This window comes from Ambystoma mexicanum, chromosome 2q (genome assembly GCF_040938575.1).
Source record: "Ambystoma mexicanum isolate Mex_15411 chromosome 2q, UKY_AmexF1_1, whole genome shotgun sequence".
Taxonomy (NCBI): Eukaryota; Metazoa; Chordata; class Amphibia; order Caudata; family Ambystomatidae; genus Ambystoma; species Ambystoma mexicanum.
In genome coordinates this window covers 1441413823-1441438276 of record NC_090924.1, presented here as the reverse complement: position 1 = coordinate 1441438276, position 24454 = coordinate 1441413823, and the positions used below count along the sequence as shown (strand labels likewise).

The following is a 24454-nucleotide window of genomic DNA, read 5'->3' as shown; positions in this document are numbered from 1 at the left end:
CTGATCAGCTGTTCTGCTTAATGGGTGTGGGATTCTGGGGTGCTGGTGCATGTTCTCTGCCCTTTTTCCAGCGACAACTTCACCGCCTGATTACATGGGCGATACAAACCACAAGTTCCTTCCTTTCTTCCTTCCTTCTTCCCAAGAGCTAATCTTTAAACCCCTTTCTCTCCACAGCCGAGAATGTGGATTGGGCTTCCAGAGCATCTCAAGAGCATAGAGCTTAAGTACAACTATGTATTGATGTAACACGCCCTCCTTCTACATAACTAATTACAACCCTTTAATTACCACCCGACTATTAGAGAGTGAAATGGTCAATAGAACTGTCCAAGTGGCTGAGTCATGTGAACATCATGTCCTCAACACTACATTTACATTGCTAAAAATAACCATACATGTCTCTGATGCATCAATTAATATGCCTACACCATGGCATAGTTGAAAGGTCTCACTGAAAGACATTTTGCAATGTCAATGAAAGGACTCATTATTCCAGTAGATTTCTCAACACCCCCATGGTCGATCTCCCTCAATTTACTCACCATCCACGTAGCTACGTACTGTACTAGAGGCTTTGCAGGATATATCCACACCACATGTGAGTAACACACCTCAATTCAGACGGGCTGAGAAATAACTGAAAGGGATGGACAAAAGAAATGTGTTACTAACTAAAATATGCCCATTAAACAGATGCAAAGCATCTCAACACCTGTTACTGGCCAGAGCCGCTAACACATGGCTTTCCTCAACCACAAAAAACGTTTGCACTAAAAAACCATAATAAATATTACAAATACAATTTTGAGCGAAGACCAGAGACCATAGTGTGGAAGATCAGCCACAATACTTGCAAGCTGAACCCCTGATTACAGAAGCAATAATCACATGAGTGGTAGTGTTCAGGAAGTCAAATTTACTGTGGTCCAAGGATCTACAACAGTCCTTAAACTGGGAGATGTGTACCTGGAGATGTGGCTATGCTGTGTATTAGGGGTCAATTAAACAGCACAAGGGATCAGTTACAGTTGCTAAAAGGCACTACATATATATATATATTTTTAATGTATTGATACGGCTGAAGAGTACAACTTTAAAATACACATGAAACATAACAAAGAACTAAAAAAGAAAAAAAAGGCATGAAATATTAAATTCAGATCATTGGATTCAAAACAAGTGCAGTTTCTAGCCATCAATAAATAGGTATACTGTTAGAATGCACATGATTGTTCTGCCTTCCAAGTGTGGTGGAGGAAGGCATAACAATCATGTGCATTCCTAATACTTCCATCCCTTACTCCACCACACTTGGAAGGCAGAGCAATCATGTGCCTTCCTGGCTGGTGCACCAAGTGTTGTGGAGGATGGAAGAACAATTATGTGCATACCTACCAAGGTTAAAGAAATGTTTTTACATTATCAAAACAAGAAACAAAAAAAGGGAAGATTAAATTAAATTCAATTTAGGTTGTTATAAAATTTATGAATAAAGCACATAAATGAGACATTATGTTTTGGATCCAGCAGATGTATGATAAAATTACTAATAATTCGACTCAACTATTAAAAGGGGTATACATTGTGACAGAGAAACTCATCAAATTAGGAATTATCTATTTCGAAAATGTAAGCTAATAATAGATCGTAGAAGTTAAAAGTTACTGAGCATCAAAATAATGAATCAATGACCAGATTGTTTTTAGAACAGTGAAAACAACATTGAGCAATTCAATTCAATGTAAGGAAGTATGATCAAAAAAAGGCAAAATCTAACCCAAGAGTGGCGATAAAAGAACAGTGAAAACAACATTGAGCAATTCAATTCAATGTAAGGAAGTATGATCAAAAAAAGGCAAAATCTAACCCAAGAGTGGCGATAAAAGAACAGTGAAAACAACATTGAGCAATTCAATTCAATGTAAGGAAGTATGATAAAAAAAGGCAAAATCTAACCCAAGAGTGGCGATAAAAGAACAGTGAAAACAACATTGAGCAATTCAATTCAATGTAAGGAAGTATGATCAAAAAAAGGCAAAATCTAACCCAAGAGTGGCGATAAAAGAACAGTGAAAACAACATTGAGCAATTCAATTCAATGTAAGGAAGTATGATCAAAAAAAGGCCAAATCTAACCCAAGAGTGGCGATAAAAGAACAGTGAAAACAACATTGAGCAATTCAATTCAATGTAAGGAAGTATGATCAAAAAAAGGCCAAATCTAACCCAAGAGTGGCGATAAAAGAACAGTGAAAACAACATTGAGCAATTCAATTCAATGTAAGGAAGTATGATCAAAAAAAGGCCAAATCTAACCCAAGAGTGGCGATAAAAGAACAGTGAAAACAACATTGAGCAATTCAATTCAATGTAAGGAAGTATGATCAAAAAAAGGCCAAATCTAACCCAAGAGTGGCGATAAAAGAACAGTGAAAACAACATTGAGCAATTCAATTCAATGTAAGGAAGTATGATCAAAAAAAGGCCAAATCTAACCCAAGAGTGGCGATAAAAGAACAGTGAAAACAACATTGAGCAATTCAATTCAATGTAAGGAAGTATGATCAAAAAAAGGCCAAATCTAACCCAAGAGTGGCGATAAAAGAAATTTCATAGTTGCGATGCTGACACCAACATGCTCACCATTTAGGATCTTGAACCACAAATCTTCACATGTAAATTTACATAATCAAGGAAATAGGGGCAAAGAAAATCATTGCGTCTCTGAGATAAAGTGGGACAAATTAACAGCCCTCCGACAATACAACACCTCTCACTTTATTAAAGTTCAATTTTGGGTAAAAGTAAAAAAAAGAAAACCTTTTGCACTAGTTACACAATCATAATTATTAACATTACAAAACACTTGCAAAAAACATCATTTTTCATTTAATTAATTATTACACTCTATAGCCCATTCAAATTAATTACTTGTATATTATATGATCACTAATTTAATTATTTCAATACTCCCAGTACTATTATTATACAAAAACCATCAAAAATAGAAATTTCCTTTGAATGAACACACTTTCAGTGAGTGTTAAAATGTTCAATTAATTTCATGACCTCCTTTCATACATGAAAAGCTGCCGTGGTCATTACTAATGATTCGCCTCCTATGAGGGTACTCCAAAATGGATCTAGTTCATATCCTATTTCTGTATGGTGAAATCTTTCATAACCCACCTTATATTTTTCCACATTTTGTTAATAAGTGTCGACTTGTCTCATTCATTCGTCGACAGAGGCGCTCCTTTTTTTCTTACTTTATGCCAAGCTCCTGTGTAATCTAATGTAGGCAAGATATTTAGGCGAAGGTAGATAATGAATCTTCTCACCTCTAAAGTGCAAATTGTAGTCAAATAAGATTGTGGTTTACCTGGTTGGGAGCCTTGTGTGCTAAATTTTTCTTGGAGGATAGCCTATGTAAATGTCTACATCTATCCCAAATCAAAGTTTTCTTTTTCAAATTTAGGAGAAAACTGGGAAAGTACTTTCATCAGGAAATTCCAGATCTATATTTTCTAAATTATTTTTTGCTGAATAGTCCAAATCTATAAAAAATTCATTCCTTTCATTATTACTGTTGTTGTTTATAAAAATATGCAAGGGCGCGTTACTCTCAGTTCTAGCATTTCTTATTGTGACATAGAATTCTGCTCACATCTGAGTGCCCCCACAGGAACGGCCTCTGAGACACCCAGAATGGAGCAGATGGGTTTACCCTCTAAGCTATCCAACCAGATTACCACGTTTGAGTGGAGGATGTCTAAACCATTTAAATTCAATACAAGGAATAATACCAGTTTTATAAACTTCTAATAGTCCTTTAATGTTGGAACCTCCATTTCTTCTGATAAAATTACATATTAGTATCCATTTCCTCATGACTTTAGCTTGTACATAATTTCCCACGTAAGAGCAGTTAGGGATGAAAATAACTGGAATACCAAGATAGATATGAGTTTACTACTTCAAGCTTTTCTTCATCTATTTCCCAGCGAAAAGAATGTATATTTCTATTTCCCCCTTATTGATTCCCTTGTTTTTGCAATATTTATTTTCATATTGTTATTTGTTGCATAACCTACCAATGCATCTATTGTTCGTGGAAGGCCTATGGGTGTATGGTTCAACAAGATGGTATCATCAGCATGGGATAACTAGGGCATTGCTGTTTTTCCCACTTTCGGTGGGAAATTACGCACTAATCTTAAACAAGTGTCGATGTCACCCGTATATAAGTTTTAAAGTACAGGTGACAAAACACATCCCTGCTTCAACCCTAGATTAGTCCTTATTGGTTCGGTAAAACAGCCCAGCTATTTGCATCCAGACGTACAAATACTACTGAGTTATTAACGAAAAGTCATTTTATAAAATGGAGCAAGGTACGATCTATATTCCAGCTCTCTAATTTAGTCCAAAGGCGATGCTGGGAAACTATCGAAAGCACAGGAATGATCTACATAGCATAGATGGAGTTTCCTTCCTCTGTGTCGGTCTATGTCTGCTCTCATGTGGTTTAGGGCACCTATGTTATGAGCTGTGCTAAATACAATTCTAAATCATGTTTTCCTCTCTTCATATGTTTTTTCAATATTAGACTAGCAAAGATTGTATAACTAGAGTCCAACATCTCTAATGGTCTATGTGATTTTAGATTTAACCAGTTTCCTTTTTTGGAAATGGGGATGATTGTGGATTTACCCCAACTAATGATCAGTTTTCGAGACTCAAGGATTTTAGCAAAAAGGGCAGTCAATACCTGCAACCAATACTCAGGGTTATTTTTAAAAATCACATTGGCTAAGCAGTCTGGGCCAGGGGCCCTAGATCACTTTAATTTATCAATGGACATTAATATCTCCGTTTCCTCGAATCCATTCAAATTTGTATTATTCTCTAAGATGGCATTTACTAACAGTTTCCACTGAGGAGCAAAATCATTTTCTGTAATATATTTGACCCATATATCTTTCTTCTTGAGGATCAAAAGGGGTTTCAACAGAGAAATATTTTCTATGAGTATACCAAAATGTGTGGCTGTCATTTGATTTTAATAATGTGAACAAACATTTCCAATCTGCATTGGAAAGGTTACCTTTGTGGTTTCTCAGCTAGCTTTTGTAATTAGTCTGTTGGCTGGTTATACTGATATGTTTTCTTTTCGTCGTTAGTACTTTATCCTGTTTTATATTACGTATTATTCTACAATATTGTTTTTTTCTAATGGCTATTTGTATATCAAATATGCCTAATCTTTGCTCTTTCAGATTCGGTTTGTTACCGCCTATACAACATGTAGCAATAGCAGTATATTCTAGTACACTTTTCTCTAGCTGTGTCTCAATAGGAACAATATTAGCCATTACATAAGCATTAAATCTGTTCACATTTGAAGCGCTAGAGATCAACCTATTTCCTTGTGAACTTACTTCAACTTTTATAGCATAGCATAGGGGCATATTTTGCATGAGCACAGTGCATGCTCCATGTGAGCATTGCATGATCCATGATCTCTTAGGCCATTATGAGACAACTTGACAGTAGTAGTGTTCTAAATGAAGCGCTATAAAATATATAGTCCAGCTGAGAACATGTCCTCCCATTAGTCCAGATGATATTGATATCGTTTTCATTTACCATCTCCATTATACTCAGATTCCAATGGGAGAGAAGGTCCACCCAGTCACAAACACTATCTACCCTTTTATCCTCAATACGTCCATTTTCAGAATTGAATGGAATAGTATGAGAACTCAGCTCCCCTTCAATTTGATTATTTACCCGTTTGGCAATTTCATGATCATTGAAATCACCCATTATCAATATATTTTTATGACCTTTGTTTCTTTCCAACCAATGTGTAATAAGAACTTTAACTTTATATTTTATTTTCCTTGTATTAATTCCTCCAGGAGGATCGTATAAATGAATACATAGCACATTTTGCCTTAAAATAGGGAGACCTTCTATCTCCATCCAAAGAACAAAAGGACAAGATTGATTTACAGTAAATCTAGTTACATTAAGATTGGTCTTTGGCCCAATACAAAGCCCTGCCATATGTCTACCTCTAATTGCTTCTATGGCAGACTGCTGTATAATATTATAGCCATCAATCACAAAGTCTCTACTGGAGAAGGTTCCTGCAGTGCAAATATGTAACTTTTTAAAAGTTTAATTAACAAAAAGGAGCAATATCCTATGGAGTTCCAGAATAAAAAGACAATTTGGTTTTATGGATTATCATTTCCTAGTGATTCCAGGATCCATATTTCTTGCATTTCCACCAAATGTTTCATTGAGTTTATATTAAGTATGTGTAGCTTGTAGTTCTTTATCATTACTTAATTTAGGACATATTATCTCAACAGGTTCTATCTCCTCATAATGCTTACGACTTATTATCGCATTGAAAACTTTGTTTTATATGATATTAAAATGTGTACATAATACATCCACCACCAAAGGGGACACAAACGTGATAAGTACCCACTTTTCTGCACAGTCAATTTCCAGTAACTCCACTCGTTCAATATAAGCAGGGTTTATGAGTTTTAGTGCCGGTATCTAATTCAGAAAGTTTAACAAAAAGGCTCTGTTCATCAAGGGACTTTCTCTAGTGGGTTTTAATTCCACTAGTTTAACCCATTTCCTCACTGAATGGTACATGTGTCTCAGTTGTTTTGTATTTAAGACATTTAAGGATGCCTTTATAGGAGTGTCTTTATAAAACGCAGTCCTAGAGGTCTTTCTTCCTCCATTGTTTGGGTCTCCATGGGTTCCTCTTTGTCGATTACATTTCTTTTCTCTTCATTAAAGTGGATCCATTTGTCCAATGAGCCCTTACTTGGAATGCGAGTTATAGGGCTTACCATGTTAGTCTCAAGACTCTCTGACACTGCCTTTTCTCTTAAACTTTGCTTGCTATTTGTGGCAATTAGGTTCACTACCATTACATTTCCAGAGGTAGGTACAGCATTCTTATTCTGTGCAAACCTTATTTGTCTTCGTTCTTTTATTTGTTTGCGTTTACTATTTTGCGTTGTCCATGTACCATCTTGGGAATTTAACTTCGACCACACTAAGGTATCAAATGGAGATTTTATTGCTATTTGAGCTGGAACACTATCTATTGTAGCTCGCACTGGAGATGTATTATCTTCATGTATATATTCTATTTGAGAGCTAGGGGTTGATGCCAGCATAATACCAAGAAGTTATGCTTATTTCTCATACCTGCGGTTTCTCACTATTAACAAGAATTATATTCACGACACAAGCCAATATGTGTATGAGGTCCTGTTGTGCTTTCGCCATTGTGGACACTAAGGCAAATACAGCTTGTACAGTTGCAGCTGTGGCATTTAGATTAGTGCCCGTTTCATTAGAAGTGTTGTTTATATTGCTCATATGCATGCTATTTACACTATCATCATCCATGGTTGTTGAACATAATGTAGTTTCTAAATAACGAAAGGTCCGGGGTGGCAGATAAGTTTCTTCCTATTATATTGTCGTATTCTTATGAGGCACCAGGGTCATTTGCCGGTACTGTGCCTCCAATAGAGTCTCTTTGTAGATCCAAACATAAGTTTAAGAGAGAATTATTGTTATCAATGGATGAAGTGTGTCCATTGATTTCACAATGATTACATGTCAACGATGTGGTTAAAATGTCTATGATTTGGGGCTTTAACCGGCTATTTTAGCAGGAAAAAAGCCTATAATCTTAAACTGAGCTTCACTAATGCATTCTGCAGTAATTATCTTATTTTTATTATTTGGGGGGATAGGTTTCTGTAGGTGTTTCTCCCCCAAAACAGGGCTGTTATTTCCCTTATTAGGTTTGCTTCTCCTTATTGCATGTAATTGTTTTGTTGACTTCATGTTGAAAGCAGTATTTAAAACGTCAGATAGCACTCACCCGAACAGACTTTTCCTCAATATATTTCTTCGTTCCCAGCTGATGTTAGATTCTGGTAGAAGCCTCTGCCTTCACCGCCTCAACTGCCACAACTGTCCTTACGTGTCCTACACAGTGATTTTGCCGGAACCAGGTTTTTTAAGCCTTCAAAGGGCCCTCCTCTTCCTTTCCAGAATGCTGCGTTACAAAACAGCAAAGAGGGACCGCCAGTAGTTTTCTGCTGTTAACTGATGCCGGTTTGCAGCGTACTGTGTTTCCACGATATTGTGCACAAAGAACATTTCTTACCAAGGCAGAGTCTCCTGGCATAACTGTTCTTACCCGTCCTTCAGCACAATATATGGCAAGTGTGATGGGTTCGAGACCCCATTACATCATCATTCCTTGCAGTATCATCTAGCTTTTCGCTACTTGATGTTGGGTTGGAAGGACCATTTCACAAATGAACTGAGCTATGGGTCCTCTCCTGGACTACAAAGCATTCAGAGCCATCATTAAACATAAATAACTTCAACAACCCATGCTAATCTGTCAGTTATGGGGTTGCCTTTAAAAAGGTACTTAGGCCATCCAGGTTATTCTGGAACCCTGTACTCTAGCGACTGAAGGCCTTGGCAGGCTTCTGGATAAGACTTCTAGATCCTTTTTCTGACACTTTCCAAAAATGACCTACTCTCACCCTGTAACTAATCAACAAAAGGTTTAACCAAAAAGGAAATAACAAGAGCAGAATGACAACCTTTTCCTGGAAAATGAGATCAGTCTTTCACAATAGCTTCCGATTCAACAATCAATAGGACCAGGAGAATGACTCCCTCTCCTGGTCTAGCTGGTTCAGCCTTAAGGGCTGTCTTTGACTATTCCTTGATTAACTGTTCTCAAAGGTTTGTGTAGTTCTTCCCAGGGACATTACAACTTGATCAAATGTCCTACCGTTCTTTCTTTTCAATACTATGTGTATTCATGGAATCTCCTTGTCTTCCCTGTTGGTAGTAAACCAGAAGAGCCTACTCTTAAAGTGATCTTGATTTATTCTACAACTTGTATTCAAACAGTTATTAAAGAGATCAGTGTTAAGACTTTCTTCACCTTAAGCGTCTCGTGGGTAGTTGTTGTGATGAGGGGGATTGCTCGCGAGACACTTTACTTCCGAAGAAGGATAGCTCAGGGGCAACGCGTTTGTCTTGGAAACAAGACAACACAGTGCAACACAGGTTTGAAACCTGATCCCGTGCTTAGAAACCACTTGCTGGTATTAGGCGCGTTATACATGAACAATAAAATAAATACATTTACTGTGATGAGGGAGATTACTCCTGGGGCAGTTCTTATTCTCTGTGGCTTCCTTACTACCACTGTGGTGAGGGAGATTACTCCTGGGGCAGTTCTTGTTCTCTGTGGCTTCCTTGCTACCACTGTGATGAGGGAGATTACTCCCAAGCCAGTTCTTATTCTCTTTGGCTTCCTTACTACCACTGTGATGAGGGAGATTACTCCTGGGGCAGTTCTTATTCTCTGTGGCTTCCTTACTACCACTGTGATGAGGGAGATTACTTCTGGGGCAGTTCTTATTTTCTTTGTGTATTCCTTGCTACCACTGTGATGAGGGCGATTACTCCAGAGCCATTTTTTATTCTCTTTGGCTTCCTTACTACCATTGTGATGAGGGAAGAGTACTCCTGAGACAGTTCTCATTCTCTGTGGCTTCTTTGCTACCGCTGCAACAAGGGAGATTACTCCTGATGCAATGTTTGCTCTTTGGGTTCGCCGAACACCACCAGGGTCTCCCGCTGTTTCCGTTACCTTGTTTCTGCTGGGAATGCGTCTCTGGTCATTCCTCAGATCTCAGGTTTACTTCTCTTCGTTTGACGCTCCGTGCTTCTTTCAGCTTCTCGTTCACCTACATGGCTGCGCGAAGGCCTGGGACTGACGGCTACCATGCCGTTGAGGGATCAAATGGTCCACCTCCCAGAGATCACACCACTGCCTCGACTTCCCCAGCTCTGGGGTGAGTAAGCTCCCTGCCACCTCACGAAATACCAAGTTGCTGCTTCAGCCTTTCGTCGCCCTCTCCTCCTCGCAAAGCTGTCAAGATTCCCGGGTTTTAACTTCCAGGGGGTTGCTGGCAATTTGTCATCTTCTCTCACTTTCTGCCCTTTGTTGCTTTTTATGTTTGAAAGCTGGGCCCTTCCTAGTATAACTTCAGTCTTTTTTCCCCTGGTATGGAAGTGATCTTTATGCCTCGTTGGGGCCACCTCTTCCCAGTACTGTTCAAATTCACCCTGTCATCACTCTGCAGGTTTCTTTGACTCTTCCTCATCTGGGTTACAATAAGGTATGAATTAGAGCTGAGACAAACATTACAGTTATAAACAGTAGTATTCTCAGGCCGTTTCCTAAAGGCCTCTGAGGATTATGGGTTTTGGAGCTTCTCCTCCTGATGTGGGAGCGGGAATGAGCCAACCTGTGTTTCTCCTTATAGCTCCTGAAAACACCATTGTGTCTCTGACACTGGCTGCAGATACAATTGGAGCTTCTCCTGATGGACGAGGGGGAATAAGACCACCTGTGTTCCTCCTTATAGCTCCTGTGAACACCACTGTGTCTCTGCCACCCGATGTAGATACAGTTGGAGCTACTCCTCAACTTAAAGACAGTCTCCACAGGAGAGTTTAGACAGACTTTATAACATCCCTTCCTAAGATCCTTTAACCTATCTTGCCACAACTGCACAGATGATATACTCAGCTAGAACTTAAAACACTAAACAAACAACATCAGAAAGTGTAGCCATCTAATTCACAAGTATCTGGCATGGAACTCGATCAGAGGCAAACATTCATGATGCCACTACTTTCCGGTATCCCACCAGAGCTCTATACGCTCCCTTGTTCATTTTTTTTATTTTTAATGTATTTTTTATTTAATGTGCATTTAGTTAAAAACAAACTTTAAGCACACTTTAAGCACAATTACATAATAAATTCATATTAATACATATTAAATTCACTTTTAGAAATTATGGAAGATACAGATGCATTCAAAATTGCATTCAAGATTGATAACATATACATATCATATTTATCACTCATAATGCATCCAGTTGCATATGCACAATATGGCCAAGTTAACACTTAGATTCAAAAGTTAGGGCTCCTGGTTGGGAGCCTATTCTACCCAGGAGGGTTAGTAGGGAACAATGATTACAATTGAATAGGTTCAAGAGAAATAGGTGCTATCAGAATACTCCTGTTTTTTGTCACCCTCTGCTTCAAAGAAGAATAAATATTTCCAAACTCTGTTGTAGAATCAATCTTATTTTTTATCTAAAGTTAGTACAGTTCAAAATAAAAATGGACGTTTCAGAGTTAGCAACAAGAGAAAAAGGGAGGTCATTGACCTAAAGTACAGAAAGTATTTACATCACACAGAGTCAAAAGTTTTTCGGTAGGACAACCATTTTGTGTGTGCAAGACAAAATCAAATTCAAATTTCATTTGTCAAGGAGTTCGCATGAAAATGGCAAACATATAAACAATTGGACATTTACAACATCACTTGAACATTTCGACAAATACAAGTCATTTTCATTGTATACAGCAGCATGGAAGTACTGCAATTGGGCATTGTGCGTCTACACCACGGTGTTTCAGCCGTTTCTAGGTGGGCTTAGTATGCCACATCTGGTGTACGGCCTTCATCAGGACGGGGGTCTGTACTGTATGTGGTTTGTGCTGCAGAGGGAATGGAGACAATTGTCAGGGGAGTATTCATGCACCGATTATTTAAAGAAGAATAAATCATGTGCTGTGCAGTATCGAAAACACACACAGCTTACCTATGGGTGTATTCATTCCAACGGTTCTGTTATTGGAAGTTGTATAAGCCACAAGGGCTAATCTCTGTCTGATCCTATTGTGAAAAAACAGAAAGAAAGGAGTTTCTTGTTGGTATGAAGATCACCTAAGAATGGAGCGGAAACAACCCGGTTATGGCGGGCACTTGTGAACGAGCCTAGTTTTTCTTTTCTTTAAAATGGTGGGCCAAAACCTAAATCGAACTGGAATATCCAATTAGTATTTTATGGCACTAAGGGCACCTCAGTGGTTCTGAAAGTTGACCTCCAGCCGAGAGGTAAGAGTCTGTGTTATGAAGAGTGCCCGCCATAACCGAGTTGTTTCTGTTTTTGCACAATAGGATCAGACAGAGATTAGCCCTTGTGGCTTATACAACTTCCAATAACAGAACCTTTGTAGTTAATACACCCATAGGTAAGCTGGGTGTGTTTTCAATACTGCACAGCGCATGATTTATTCTTCTTTAAATAATCGGTGCATGAATACTCCCCTGACAATTGTCTCCATTCCCCTGCAGCACAGACATCATACAGTACAGATCCCCGTCCTGATGAAGGCCGTATATCGGATGTGGCATACTAAGCCTACCTAGAAACGGCAGAAACACTGTGGTGTAGACGCACTATCCCCAACTGCAGTACATCCATGCTGCTGTGCACAATGAAAATGACTTGTTTTTGTCGAAATGTTCAAGTGATCTTGTAAATGTCCAATTGTATATATGTTTGACAAATGAAATTTGAATTTGATTTTGTCTTGCACACACAAAATGGTTGTCCTACCGAAAAACTTTTGACTCTGTGTGATGTATTTTGAACTGTACTCATTTTAGATAAAAAATAAGGTTGATTCTACAACAGAATTTGGAAATATTGTTTCTTCTTTGATGCAGAGGGTGACAAAAAACAGGAGTATTCTGATAGCACCTATTTCTCTTGAACCTATTCAATTGTAATCATTGTTCCCAAGTTAACACTTAGAAATTCACACGTAAGTACCTAAAATCCTTTTTTAAAGGATTGAAAGTTAAAACCTGCCAACTACACAAGTAGATATATAGTAAGCCGCCACAGTGATAACAAGCAACTCTGCACGTTCAAGCGTATTCCAAAAATGATCCGCCTCAATACTTTCAATGTCTCTCACAAAGATCCCATATCCCTTTCAATATAGTCGGGATAATAACAGGCACAGAGTCAGAATATGTTGATCAGTTTCGAGTTCAAGGTGATAGATTCGAAATTGTCTGGGTGTTCTTCCAGCAGCCCAGGTATTCAACTATAGGCAATATATTAAACCAGAGGTAGATAATAAACCTCTTTAAGGCCTGAGGTGCAAACCTGATAAGATATGGACAAGGACCATTCAACAAGAAGGGTTGAGAAGGACTTATATCTCTTCTTCTGTGCAAGCTTATCGAGATTGATACTTTTATCCCAAAGTGTAGCCTTATCTTTCAAAATGGTATCCCTATCAGGAGCCTCACTGATCAGAACCATTTCTAGATCCAAAGTGGACGGTAGGTCTAGAGTAGATTTATCCAGGTCATTAATAAAGGGATTTTTTGTAGCTACATTTTTGCCTTTTGCCAATATTTGCAACAATCCATTTACTTGGTTCAGAGGATGCATAACCTTAAAATAAAGGATGGATCGCTGAACCAACCAAAAGGGTAACAAGAGAGCAGACTCTGAATTCCAATCTCAACGCTACTACCGGGACAGAATTTGGGATGTTGCTCATTGAGCGTAATATCTTTGCTTCAAAGCCCAGCCAAGAGACCAAGGTTGGGGGAAGAGCTTGCAGGCCATATAATATCGCAGGTACAATACTCATTCGATAGATGGTAATAAGACCTTCAAAGTTATTGCCTCCTTTACTGGTCATATATCGCTTAATGATTAACCGCTTCCTCCAAATTCTAGGGACTGACAATACTTTATGGTGGTAACGTGAGGGATTTTTACTTTAAAGGAAAGCCCAAATAAATGTAGCTATCTACTACTTCAAGCTTATCGACTCCTAGCTTCCATACAAATGGACATTTACTGGGGAAAGTGCCTGCAAGTCGCATAACTTTGGTTTTCTTGGTATTGATCTGCATGTGATTTGCCAATGCGAACTCTGCAAGCGCATTAAGCGAATGCTGAATTCCCAAAGGGGTCTGATCAAATAAGACAGTTTTTTCTATGTAACCAAGCCACGAAACAGGGCTCAATTAAGTTTGGGTGGATAATTTCTAACTATCTCCAGAGAGATTACCATGTCTAATATAAGTGGAGGGGTGCAAGTCCTTATCCCTGCTTTAATCCCAAATGAGTGGGGCTAAAGTCAGTGACCACCCCCTCAAGAATTAAATGGACAGCAACGGTTATCTCTATAGGAGTAGTTTTATAAAGTACAATAGATGGGGATCAGTCCCCCAACCTTCAAGTTTGTCCCACAGACGCTGGCCTAGTACCAGGTCAAAGGCTTTGCTATAGTCAATAAAACAGCAATATAATTTTGTGTTGGGACGATCACTGGCCTCAGCCATAAGGTGTTGAATGACACATATATCATCTAAGGTACTATGTGCTTTACGGTACCATGTCTGAAAAGGCTTTAGATGACCGCTTCTCGATACCCACTCAGTAGGTTTTGCTAAATGAAAAGTGGCAAATATCTTTGAGCTTGTATCTAACATGGCTAAGAGCCTGCAATCAGAGGGGCCATTCCCATCTCCCTTTATATGCACCGGAATCAGTATCGATTTATGCTAACGAGGCGGAGAGCATCCACTTTTCTCCACATGCCTGAATATATTTAGCAATATATATGCCCAAAGAGTAGGGTTGCCCTTCTTTGCCATGTTCGACATACCATCAGGCCCGGGGGCCCGCGAAGATTTAAGTTTCCGGATTTTAATAATGATTTCTTCAGGATCACATTTTTCATCAAAAAATGTCTGTGTGAAGGGAGGAGGTACCATTTCCTGGTTGTGATCGGAGTCAGTGTGATAAAGCTTAGTGATATATTTCACCCATTGAGATTCGGAAACAGCATGCAGTTCAACAGGGGGAAGTTCCAGCTACATGGGCCCTAGGGTTAGACCAAAATACGGTTATCATTACACTTAACAGTTCTAAAGAGCCAGAGCCAATTTGTATCATTCAACAAATGTCTGTGAGCCCTCAACCAGTTATTGTACCAAGTAGTCAATGCTGTAAGTTTCAACTTCCTCTCACTGGCGAGAAGAGCCACTCGGACCTTTGCTCTCTCCATACGGAAAGATGTATTTTTTTGAGAGATAATGGGATCGAAGGGTGCCTTAGCTTGGTTAGGTGCTTTGCAAATGAGGTCGCTTTTTTTGGGCCTAAAACAATGGCAATACATACCATAAACTGATGTATGTCCCAAGCATGGTCTCCTAACCAACAAAGCAACTGGTCTTGATGCTCTTATAAATAACAATTAAACTAGTTATTATTTGACCTGACCACACTAGGGCGGTTGCCCGCCAGGTTCATCCCGACTCGAGTAATCATACGCAATGCAGTGTTTGAGCTACCCAACCTGGATACCCAGTCGAGGGAGGTATGGTCACTCAGCCCATTATGCTGAATGTTCAAGGGGTCGAAACTATCAAGCATTCAACTATCAAAAGGACTGTTTGCTGTGCTGCGGTCTACTCCCTTTGTGGAATTCGTTTCACCCGCCTCTTCATTCCATGCTGGATTTCTCGGATAGGTCTCTTTGCTCTCTGCCGGCGGGTTGCCGCTCTTCCTGGAGGAAGTCCTTTGCGGTAACACCATTCTGCCTGACCCACGTTTTGTTTGAATCCAGGTGATTGGTGGACTGCCTTTTGCTCGTGCCACTGTGCTCGTGCCTAAATGAAGTGAACTATTGAATTGTCTTCATCATTTTTGTAAGAACTCTCTCTAATTTATACTTATTTCATCATTTTCAAAGGTGCTCTGCCCTCACGTCGCCTACGCACTTGGCAACGCCTACTGCGTCACCTCATAAGCCCTGACTCCTAGCGCACCCGCGCTGCGCACCGCGAAGCACCGCAAAGGGCTGTTTGCTGTTCGCGGTGCGCGGCGCGTGTTGGCTGGACTCTTTGCAGTGGTGTGCGCACAGGGCATTGCCATCCTTGGAATTCCCAACAACTGCTTCATGATTCTGGCTAAGGTACAATTGTGCTTAAACATGATGTTAATTTTCATAGGTTGAGAGGACTTATTATAATAGTCTCACGTCATTTTGTGTGCTCTCCTCTATGGATACTTCTTCCCTCACTTTAAGGAACGGGAAGAGACTGAAAGACTCTACTAAAAAGCGTCTCTCTTACAAACCTCTGAAAGCAAAAATGGAGCTATCTTAGCCATCAGAGGAAGGGCAGCCTTCCACTTCCCCTATTCCCCTTCAAGAAAGTTCCATATTAAATGCTGATGACTTTGTGATGCCCCATTATCCCACTGATCCACACTCAGAACCGTTCCCTTCTGTCTCTGTATCAGAAATAAAAGCAGATGTCCCTTTTTCACTCAAAACGGCCAATGATCTAGACACTAACTTTGATATTTTCCCTAAGGCTTTAGACAAAACTTCCATCCCAATTTCTGATACTTCGATGCTCGCACCCGGGATTATTGCTGCTTTAGAAAGACGTATTAGCCTTTCCTTAGGCCCCTCCACTCCAGCAGCAGCGTCTCGTGGTTTGCATGAACAGGTCCACTTTCACCCCATTCCACCGGTTACCTCCCCTACATTCGCTCATCCCTCTACTTTGTCTAAACTCACTACTGACTTTTTTGCACCAAGCAACCTAGGCAGCTCACCAATTAGTGAATTAAGAAAATTCATTTAGATGATCCCCCAAATTTAGACTCTTATGATAAACAGCTGCCTTAACTCTTTTGCATCGCATCCTCAATTGTCGCCTATTCCCCAAGCAGAAAACTCTTCCCATCTGTTGGAACAAGAATTACATTCCTTCCCTGTTCTCACACATATATTAAACTTGTTAGATAAAGGTCACAAACTCACACACTTACACCTAAAGGATATTAAAGATTCAATCATGAATAACTCTCTGCAACTCTCTAAAATTGAAGGATTTATGCTTGCTCAGGAAGCCTGTCACACTTTTCATAACAACTGCGCAGAACGGAGTGCTGAGCTTGTAAGGAAGAGTCTACAGTCTACAATCCCAAATCCAGTCCAATCCTCCCAAAGTACTCAAACTTCTGATATGACCCATCTCCTAAAGGGTAGGCTGACCTCATTTGCGAATGCTGTCACCCTACCAAGCAATCTTGTATTGCCTGACGCCGCTGCTTCCCCAATTGACCTGTTAGAAGTGGCGCAACTTCAACATGAAAGAATTCGGCAAATTGAACAATTGCTGTATAAATCTCAGTTATTCTCTGTTGACTTGTTTCAAACTGATAACACAGCGCAGTTAAACACGCCCCTGGAAACCTCTTCGAATAGTCCCTCAGCTCTTACTAATTTACTAGATGAAGATGATGTTAAGGAGAGGCCAGAAGTCATTGAGACTTCGCCAAACTTGTATCATGCCTCTCGTAGAATGAAAAAATCCTATCAGGGAGCATTAAAACCCAGAAACAAATCCAAGGCAAATAAAGCCCCTATGGTCACTACTAATAAGGCCACTGTTCCTGCACATAACTCAGACGGGAATCAAGTCAACACTGATGACACACTTAACTCTTCTTCTTTGGGTAACGAAGACCTTCAGCTCAATGTCAGTCAATTAAACGAAGAGAGTTTATGCGCACTTCAATTGAAATCATCCAAAAAATTGCAAAAAGGAGCAAAAAAAGTTGCTTGTGCTCCCTCTCTCAAACTGATTGCTGAATCTATAACCAATAATGAAAAGAAACCAGTAATATCTCCATGTGCTGAAGGCCTTGTTCCCTGTATTTCTATGTCTCAAGCAAATCTCAACTCATTTTTTCCCTCAATAGAGAACAAAATAACAACTAGTAGTTGCAATATACGTAACTCCACAAAAGTAAGTACTACATCGTCTGCCCCAGAGCCTCGGATTGCGCAGGCATTGATTCATCAATCTGTACCATCTGTAGCCATACATGTATCGAATACTCCACGCTTGCAGAATTCTGCTCCTCATGCATCAGCCCCACTCACAGCTTCACAAATGTCCATTCCTCCCAAGGCTGAGTTGAGGTTAAACTCCTCTCCTTCTCTGGAATCTACTCCCTCTCCAGTTTCAGTAGCAGTGATGGCTTGTCCCATTCACGCTGAACCAAAGAACGCGGATGCACAGCCGCCTCTCATTCATTCCCCTTCCACCTCATGTATAATCAATGGGGAGCTTTGTTCTTTCAATGACATTCCTGAAGAAACGCAAACCTTAATTGGATGGTCCAGCCACCCACAAATAAATGGACTAGTGCCAATTATTCGTTCATTTTTGATGAATACTCTTTATAAAGTTCCTGCCCTGCGTAATTTAATTTCACAAGATGTTGAATGGATAAAGCTCCCTTTGTTGAATAACAATAGGATGTTGATCAAAGCCTTGTCACCTATCATTGCGAAAGTAATTTGGGAACATAAAACTGATTTAATTTTTCTGGGGCTCGAAGTGCAAGCGTTCCCATCATTGGAGAAGGCAATGCAGTTCTTAGAATTTAAACCCCCATTGTTACCTCAAATCAATTCTATAGTTGACAACGCCTCATCTATTTCCTCGGACAATGAAAAAATTCTCCCCAACCTAGCTCTCCTTACATCTGACCTAAATGGTCTGCTAGGGATTTTACCCTCAGCATCATCATCTGGTCAAGCTGTGTCCTCTAATTCCAGTTCTAATTCGAAGTCATAATGTAAACAATTCCTTATTCAATCCTGGAACTGCTGTGGTTTTAACAATTTGCTAACATGGTACAACAATCAGAGTCTTGATGACTTGCCTTCACATTTCTTTTTACAAGAAACTATGTATTGTTATGATTTTCAATTTGATGGGTTTACTGCTGTTCACAATGCTGCTTCTCTTCCCTCAGGTGGTCGTCCAAGTGGCGGCATTACTCTTTTACTTAACAATAATCTTCTATTTACAATAATCCATATGATTTCTAACCAACTATATTTAGCCCTTATTGTTGACATCAATCTATCGGAAAAGAAAAGAGTCATGCTAATTTCCTTATACTGGAATCCTAGCTCTCCTTGCATAGACAATGCTCTTTACATCTTGAATGATTTGTTGTTGGACGCTATTTGCATGTACCCTGACATTATGGTCATCATTTGTGGTGATTTCAATGCATTTCTATATGCACCTTTAGCCTTTTCTTTGCACAACATACCATCTAAACATTTTAAGATTGCCTGTGCAAATGGTAAAAAATGGGTTCAGTTCTTGTCACGTTGGGATCTCGTTGTGACTCAACCACATTGTCATGCATCCTTTTTTACTTGGCAGCGGGGTAACCTCCGCTCCTCCATTGACTACATTGTGGTCTCAAAACATCTTTCAGGACTTATTTCTCCAATTAGCGTGAATTTCCCCTCATATGGAGACCACGCTATATTGTCAAGCACCATGTTTGTTGAATTAGCGTCTTTTGCTAGATCACAAATACTAACTCTAGTTCATAGCGATCGCCAGCTTCTATCAATTAGGTGGAATACCTCAACCTGCCGCCAAACAACCTTTCTTGTAAATCGTGATTGGTGGCCCTTCTCCAAACATGAAGCTAGGAATTCACAGACTATCTTATCCTGGAATCTTCAGATGATAAAACTGCATCTAACTGCCATAGCTAATTCATCGATAAAACAACAAAATACATGTCGCGCTGAATTTCTTCTAGCAAATACGTTAGGCAAACTAAAGCATGAAAGAAATAGTGCATTAAGAATCCTGAAAAAAAAAATTGCCTCCATGGATGGCATCAGATATATGGTTACAAAAAAATGTCTCTTAAGGAACCACAAAAATAAAATAAAGGCAGCACGCTTTTCATTTCAATTAACTGGGAATCAAAACTTGGTGAGGTTAATTTGCAATCACAATATCCGTGATATATGGAAGATTCTTAGCGGAGCGAATAATAGCATTCAGCCCTCTTTTGAATCTGCTGTGGATGGCATTTCTTGGGCTGCTTTTTTCAAACAAAAATATCTCCTACCCGAAAGTTTTAAAGAGGTTGATATTATGGCCTTAGCTTCACAGATCCCTTCGATCTGTCCTTGGTCCACAGAAGATGTCCTCTGTGCTATATCTAAATTAAAAATCTCAAAATGCGCAGGCCCTGATGGCCTACCGCCGTGTGTCATCAAGGACGACCCCCTTTTTTGGGCCACTTTATTTTTGGCGATCTATCAATCTATTTTCGTTTCAAAAAGTCTTCCTGCCTCTTGGACATCTTCTACTATCATCCCTCTGCATAGGAAAGGGCCCCTAAATAATCCATTAAACTTTAGGCCCATTGTATTAATCGATGTTGCAGCCAAAGTTTTCGCTCTTCTTCTTTTGAAAGATGTTGAAAAACACATTGTGGAAAAATGCATATTAAACAAAGCACAGACTGGCTTTAGAAAAAAATATGGGAACCCAACTAAATGCAACCATTCTAGCACATCTTACAGTGGGAGCACATAGCTCCCTTAGCGGACCTGTTTTCATTGCCTCACTGGATCTTTCATCCGCATTTGACTGCGTCATTCGCAGCAAACTTTGGGAAAAGATGCTAAAACTAAATTTTCTGACATCATTAGTTGCACTTATCGCATTGTTGCATTACCATACTTCTTTCAGAGTCCGTATTTCTAATAGTGGGCTGCTGACTGAAGCCATTCCGACAGCAATCGACGTGAAACAAGGTTGTAACCTCGCGGCAGTACTATTTAATCTTTATCTATCGGAAATTGAAGATCTCTGGGATTCTTCACAAATTAACACGGTTCGGCTTGGCAAACTCAAACTTTCCTGGTTAGCATATGCTGATGATGTGCTTCTATTTCATAGTACGCATTCCGGCCTCCAGAAGAAACTTGAAATCTTCAATCATTTCTGTGTATTAAACAACCTTATGATAAATTTCTCAAAATCTAACATCCTATTTTTATTTTCCAAAAAAAAGGTGCGGAAATTTAGTTGGCATATCGATTTAAACTATCTTCAAATTGTTACAAAAATTACATATTTGGGATATAATCTTGCTAATAACTCCTCTGCTACTTTTTGGCATAAAGCACTGAGCGAAAAAATGATTCCCTTACAAAACCAAATGAAAATCATTTTTCGAAAACATTGTATGTTTTCTTTAGTACCACTGTTTGAATTTTACTCAAAGAAAGTGGAAGCAATCATTTTATATGGTCTTGATCTCTGTCTTTTAGACCCATCTACTTTCTTAAACAAACTTCAGGCTAAATTATGGAAAACAACTTTAGGACTACCTACATATCTTCCAAATGCCATCCTCCGTCACGAACTAGGCTTAAACTCATTGGCAGTGCGTCACAATTGGCCCATTCTCAAAATCTTTGCAAAAATGAACTTTCTGATTGAAAATTCGCTTTATGAAGACCTTTACATCATGTTACAAACCCTACATCCGGGGTCGATAAGAAACTTTCAAAAGCGTATATTCTGTATCCTATCTGGAATAAATGCCTCCCCTCACGAGTTAGAGTATAAATTAACCACTGCACACAAACGCTTATTTTGGAATGACTGGGCAGCTACATGTGATCAAATCTCACTCTACTCATCATTTTCATAATACGCATCCTTTAGACACAAACAATCTCCGCGTTTACAATACCTTTTGTTATGCCCAAGTGCTGAAACTCGGATGCATTATTTGCACTTTCGCTTAGATCTATTACACACAAAAGTAAGAACAAAACACTGGGTTACAACTGCTAATAATGCTCAAGACAATTTGTTTAGATTCTGTAAAAATACTAATGTTTTAGAAACTTTAAAACATCTCTTTCTTACATGTCCTTTTTTTGAAACAGATAGAATGTTAAATCTCAAGTCCTTCACTCTCACACACTCAGAAGTTGGAAGAGAACTAATATGGTCTCATTGCATGTGGGGATCCTGTAATTCCATCATTTTTTCGACTGCTGCTTAGTGAAAATTATTGAATCAGCTCTAGATGTGTATACTGTGACCTAAAGTTTATGCATCTATACACTTGTTTTGCATTTTGAATTTATATGCTATAATTTATCATGTTAGCGAATTATGTAATTATATATTGCCTTGCTGTATAGGATTTATATTTTAATTTTTATTAATGTATGTATCATGCTAGAAATAGAGACACCTTTTATTCATTGTCTCCATATGATGCACGGACAGTAATTGTATTCACTTGTTCTTTTAACATTGGAATTATGACATTTTTATATAATGATGTAAATTACGGAAGTGCATAAGAACTGCACCAATATAAAGATAATGCATCAAAAACAAAATTTTAAATAAAATAAAATTTAAAAAACTATCAAGCATTCTGCTGTTTACTAACACGTAGTCAACCGCAATTTTGCACCGCCATTTGTCCAGGTGTATTTGAAGCTTGCAAGTCCGGGATTCATGCAAGGGAGGCACATTAAATCATGAGCCATATGAAATTGTGGCCACCGACAGTCCAACCTGCTGTCTGAGTACATTGGACAGGTTTCTGCTACCGCTGTGCCTATCTCCTCAATCGGAATTTGATGTAAATCATGTACATTTAAATCGCCCGCAATTAGCACTTTACTTGCTGGATATTTATTGTACCATTTCAATAGAATGAATGCAATCAACTGTTGGATTTTCTGTGTAGCTTTTCCCATTTGGGGGGTCATAGATATTGACAATCAGAATTCTTTCATCCGTCTGAGGGACGGGGATGAAGGATGAACCCATTAGTAGTGGGCTTAACATTAATCAAAGGCGTTGTACTTGTGGAGGAGAAAACACACAGTTTCAGTTCTTCCAAACATTTACTTCACCCAACTACTTATTCCTAACTCCATCTTGAACCACTACAGCGGTCTGAAAGCAACTAGGATATTTAACCTATCTTACTGTAGTCTGGCTTCGGTTGAGGATAAGACAAACATTGTCACTTTTGATTATAATTATTCATAGCACAGAGGCAAACACACAAGCCAGTCCAGCCTAATGTTTCTGGCCACACTCTCCTTTGGACAGAGTCCACTCTAGACCATGCCATTCTTGGCATCCAGCATCCAGGTAGTCAACCAAATTATTATGCATGGAGTTTGTTATGAGCCAGTAAATACAAACCCTATGCACTTTGACCTTCATGCTTCAGTGGTTCGTTTGAGCACATCTCAAACTCATCACATGCAACAGTGAGGGAGCTGCGTATGTTGGACTATGTTATATAGTTTGCAGGTGCTGAAGCGAGTTGACATCGATAAAGCTGTGTGTATTGGACTGTGTGATGTAGATTGTGGGTTCTGCTGCCAGGTAATAAGAGAGATCGGTATGTGTTGGACACCATGATATATCTTGTGGGTGCTGTCGGGTAACATTGACACAGCTGTGTGTGCTGGACTTTGTGATATAGTTTGTGGGTACAGCCACTGGTTAATATTCTGAGACTGTGTGTGTTGGCCTCTGCGATATAGCTTGTGGATGCTGCTGCCAAGCAACAATGAGAGACCTGTGTATGTGTTGGACTCCGTGATCTAGATTATGGGTGCTTCCCGGGACCGTTGAGAGTGCTGTGTGTGTTGGACCATGTGATACAGCTTTTGGGTGTGTTAGGGTAACATTGAGAGATCTCTGCGTGTTGGACTCTGGTGTCGTACACGCATACATTCTCATAGTTAAGTAACATGGTAATGGACTATGCGGCTGACAATGATCGGTTCTAGAATGAGACCAGCCTGGGAGTCCAGGTTACTAGGTTGATATATGAAAGTCTGGCAGTTACTGGGTAGAGGAGCGGGTTGTGGCTGCTGCTTATGATGTACTTGAAAATGTTATTGCAACCCTAATAAATATAAGCTCAGCTGCAATGCGTCTTGTGCCTCCAAGTTTATACTAGCAATGAGAATGGTGCAGCAGCCCCGGACTGAATTGCTAGGAGACGCTCCAGAGGCACCCCAGGGAGCGAAAAGAAGCAAATTGGCAGAGATGTCCCATGCGATCCATGGAAGGTGGGCGAGAATCGCGCAGTGTGCTCCCCTTCACATTTGAGTCATGTGAAAGTGCACAGTACATGCAGGAGCGTAGCAGGGAGACGCCAACTGGTGTGCGTACACAGCGGCCAGCACACTGCATGGCCCGACTCAAAGTGCTCAGAGAGAGGGTTACCAGGATCCATAGCGTGTCCCTCGCTGCAGCGCTAAGGAAGAAACGGGCTTCCCTTGCTAGCGTGGAGGGTTTATGAACTGTGGTGAAATAAAAGCTGGTTGCCCAGCAATGCCCCTTGTCTTACGGCGGCGGCCATCTTAGGAACAGGCCGCATTGAGACACTGCAAGCAAACGAATAGGAGCAAAATTGCCAAGTAAGGCAAAACTTAAGAAGCACCATAAAACACATAAAAATGTACATCCCAGGGCCGATATTCTTTCTATCCCACCCTGTGGAACCAAGTATGAAGCGGGATGACTGGAAGGAAGGATTCATGAGAT

General features: G+C 39.7%; 1 protein-coding gene and 1 pseudogene across 4 annotated transcripts in view; one reads left to right on the top strand and one right to left on the bottom strand.

The window, feature by feature from the left end:
• LOC138570253 (zinc finger protein 850-like) overlaps window positions 1-24454 on the top strand; it is a 360228-nt pseudogene that overhangs the window by 110085 nt on the left and 225689 nt on the right.
• Window positions 1-24454, bottom strand: part of LOC138570251 (zinc finger protein 268-like) — a 54841-nt gene that overhangs the window by 6739 nt on the left and 23648 nt on the right. For all 4 annotated transcript variants that reach the window (XM_069649005.1, XM_069649004.1, XM_069649002.1 and 1 more), the window contains exon 2: window positions 546-640. The gene's annotated coding sequence lies outside the window, so the exon portion shown is untranslated. The remainder of the gene's footprint in view (window positions 1-545; window positions 641-24454) is intronic.